This window comes from Panicum virgatum, chromosome 2N (genome assembly GCF_016808335.1).
Source record: "Panicum virgatum strain AP13 chromosome 2N, P.virgatum_v5, whole genome shotgun sequence".
Lineage (NCBI taxonomy): Eukaryota > Viridiplantae > Streptophyta > Magnoliopsida > Poales > Poaceae > Panicum > Panicum virgatum.
The window spans coordinates 37,037,122-37,041,232 of NC_053146.1; the positions used below are offsets into that span (position 1 = coordinate 37,037,122).

Consider the following 4,111-nt stretch of genomic DNA (forward strand, 5'->3'; position numbering starts at 1 on the left):
GCTCTCCACAAAACTGCGCCGCCGCTCCACGCACAGGCCGCGCCTGCCGCCGCTCCCTGCGAAGGCCGCGGCCGTTGCCTCTCGCTGGCCTGCGCGCAACGGCCCTGCTGGCCGCGCCCACCGCAGCTCCCGCTGGCCCCATGCGCCGTCGATCCGGGGAGGCCTTGCACTCGCCGCTCGCCGCGCTGCGCGCGCTCGCGGCTCATGCTCGCTGAACGCAGAAGCTGGACAGCTTGGGGGTCGGGTCGGGAGGGGTGGGCTGGCTGGGTGGTGGGAGCCGGGTTTGGATTAGCTGGTTGGTTTGTGGGCTGAATGGGTCAGTTGGGTGTAGAATACTATTCTACGCCTAGGATGTAGAATAGCACGCATATATATATATATATATATATATATATATATATATATATATATATATATATATATATATATATATATATATATATATATATATATATATATATATATATATATATACACACACACACCGCTTTCCATACCCGAGCCAACCAGCGACCCAGCACCTGCGCGCGCACCAACTCCCGGCCAGTTTTCTCCGAGGTGCCACGGTCCAAGCACGCATTTCTCCCCCGTGGGGCCATTGCTGCGCACTCCCCCGTGGGGCTGTTGCTGACCTTTGATCACTACCGCCGCGTGAACGAGGCTGGGGAGAGGGGAAGCCTGCGATTGCGTTACCCGATGAAGCTTGCATTAGTCACGGTGAGGACCTTGTTTTCTTTGATGCAGAGACGTGTTTGAGCGGTGGTATACATACGGAAAACACTTCGTACTCATCAATGTTTTAGCAAGCATTGACTATTTTTTCCCATACTAGCATTAACTATAAATACAATAAACTAGCTTTTCCAGTTTGAATACAAATGCTTTACACCAACATTAGCGTGGTCTCAAAAACTAGAAATTGGAAATGCAAATACAATAACTTAGTCGCAAATGGTTCATCTCATTCGTAAGTATATTTCCAATTTGAATACAATAGTTTGACGCTAGCCTCAGTACTAGTTAGAATAAAAGAGAGATACAAATAGACCTCCCTGTCCCTGCCAAGACCATTTCAGGTTAAAGCCAGCAAAGATTGGGGGCCTCATGGCACGTTGTTGCAAGTATGCACATTGCCACAACTCATTAATTGGTAATTGGCATCGGCACCAGGGTCGATCCAGTCAACCCAGCAGTGAAACCATGCGACCACATAAGGGAGTAAAACAGCAGATATTGGAAAATAAATCCCAACCAATAATTGAGAGATTTGCCTTCAGTGAATGATAATCCCAGCCAATCCATCTCTACAAGAATCTTTGATCTGCACACAAGAGGAATATTAGAATGGGAAATAGGCTCGCCGCTCGCAGAGCATCCGCTGGAGAGGCCGTCCCTGTATCTCACGAGGCTGTCCCTGGCGGCAGTCATTAATGGGTCAAGAGATTTGCTTGATCAGGTTAGTGATGCAATTTGGATGCAGGAGCTATCATTATTGCATCAACACCATGATTTTTTAATTTGAAATCTTAGTATAGGTTGACAACAGCTACTGGCGAGCTCAGCCGCCGACGGCAGGCCTCACAATTCGTGAAACAAGAAGTCCATCATGTATATCACTGACACACCACATAGTATGCCGCAAAGAAGCAAAGCATACTCCTATCATGTCCTAATAGAAGAACTCCCATCTCTGCTCATGTCTGTACATATCTGTCAGCAGTTAGATGTGGAAAAAGAAACTTGAGGTCCGTCTCTGTAAGCTTCGACATGGCATCCGGATATTCACCTAAGGTTATGTGGCAGACAGAGGACAGGGCAGCATCAGCATTCAAAGAACAGTGGTATTCAAATAAAAATTAGTACGCGTTACTGGGAAAGAGGTCTAGCTATTACCCTTCAAATACCTGACCCCTTTCAGCTGGACACACCTGAAGATGCTGCACTGCCAAATCATCATAAACTAGTTGAACTGTCAACAGACAAGGACGCATTAAGACAAACAAACTATTGATGCTTACCCTCTTCAAGGTAAACTGAATCAAATCCAAGAATGATGTAAACTGACTGAAGAGCTATATATGAATAACCGAACTGTGTCATGCTAAGAACCACATATGATCAAGTCAACTCCTTCATGCAGTGAACTTCCATTTGCATACAGATGTAGCTACACTTAAGGTTATATATATAAAATAAAAATCTAGCCTACTCCCTGATTACTAATTTGAAAGATTTTGGCTTCAGTTGAAAGATTGCAAGCACCTTTATTTATCAAGTCTGATATATTCTTCATCGGTAATGCAAACAAGAATTAAAGCCATAAGGTCGGTGCGTTGATAAGGCATGAAGAGTCCAAATTTAGTAGAGGTATTAATCTGTAGTTATGTTCTGTTGCCATAAAGCAGAAATACATATGTGGTGATTAGAAGCATTGAGTCACCTTCAAAATACTTTCTGGTAGGATACAATTGGCGAGTAATTCATTGAATTTCTGGCGCAGAGAAAATAGCACGGAATGTTCAGAGTAAAAATCGAACAAAATTCATAAGGCACACGAATAAATTGTGATACAGAAAAAGTGTCATTACATCAGATTATCAGTAGTTCAGTACCAAAAGCACAATGAAAACATGTTTTCTTTCATCCCAATGAACTCTAGAACTTGAACAATTTGTGAAGTGGAGAATGGTGTCAGTCTTTAAAATTGGTATAAAAAACTTGAAGCCTTGTGCTGCTAAAATATAAGATTGACAAAATTAAAGGAGTGTCCCTCTGCATCTCCCTATTAGAGAAAGCACAGAATACATATGCGATCAAAGTGCTTAGTACCAAATCAGCATGTCTCCACATGTACCTCCTTATCATAAGGATAGTTCAATTGCTTTCTTAATTTACTTCAGTGACATCCTTAGTATTCAGACTAAATTTTTTTTCAAATGATTCAATCTATCGATATGGTTTATTTCTTCAAAAAATTACTGCAATATCTAACTTTCTGAATTCTGAGTAACTAAAAATTTACTAAATCATCTATCCATAGCCTGCAGATGCATAAAGTTTGCTTCCATCAGGGTCCTCCTCCCCCGCTAAAATCCTAGATCAGGATTAGCAGATCTAGATGAACAGGGTATTTAGAAGAATGGGAAGGGGTGTTGCAAGGAGGAGTTGGAAGAGGGAGGGCTGGAAGAGTTTGTACCTGGATTTGCCACCGGCGCTGGAGGAGGTCGCGAGGAGCACGAGCAGCGTCGAGCTGCGTGGGAGGACGAAGCTCCGTCGGGAGGAGGGAGGGGCGCCGGTAGGAGGGAGCGAGGAGGGTGAGGTGCCGGGAGGAGGGTGCGGCGTCGAGCGCGCCGGGAGGATGAGCACGGCGTCGCGTGTCGCGGGAGGGTGGTGCGGCACAGCAATTCGTCGGGGTGAGGGAGCGGCGACGGCAGGGTGGTGCGGGCGTGGGCGGTTTTGGGGGTAGTAAACCCGTCATGGGAGTGGGTGGGTGGGGCCGTGTGGGGTAGAGCCGCGCGCGACGCAGACCGGGGCGAGGCCGCGCGGGCAAAACCGGGTGCGTGGGGTGGTCCGGTCGGACGCTGGCTGGTGGCTCGGGTATGGAATAGCTTATTCTATACTCAAGGTACTAAATAGAGCTACTATATATATATAGGATCTAAAATACACATTGTTGCATTTGCTATAGAAAATACACAGACCCCCAAACTCCCGAACCAACCAACCCGATCCCGCGCGCCTCCCCCGCTCCCGTTCCCCCGCGCCCCCGACCTCGATCCCCCACGCGCCTCCCCATCCTGCGCGCGGCCCCCTTCCCCGGGCCCCGCGTGCCCCCACGCCCTCGGTGCCCTCGGTCCCGACTCTCTGCTCGTCTTCTTCCTGTTCCTCTGTTAGCGTACGTACAGAGGAACCTGCCCCTCGTTGATCTCCCGCTTTAGGCCACTACAACTCGATTCTTTCGACAGTGAGCACCCTATGACCCTCCTCTACCATCCCCAAGCCTAGCCTTTTGCTATCCCCTCCTGTGCAGAGCTCCCTACGAGCTCCAGAATATCATCCATGGCTGCCCCATGGCCCCCTCCTTTTCCAACAGCAGCCCCCATCGGGAAGC

General features: G+C 47.7%; 1 long non-coding RNA gene across 1 annotated transcript; it reads right to left on the reverse strand.

The window, feature by feature from the left end:
* Positions 1–913: 913 nt before the first annotated feature.
* Positions 914–3,421, reverse strand: LOC120660329. Its single transcript, XR_005669527.1, has 2 exons — positions 3,197–3,421; positions 914–3,094 (listed from the first exon to the last, which is right to left on the reverse strand). It is a non-coding gene; the product is annotated as an uncharacterized LOC120660329 (long non-coding RNA).
* Between the last annotated feature and the right edge of the window lie 690 nt (positions 3,422–4,111).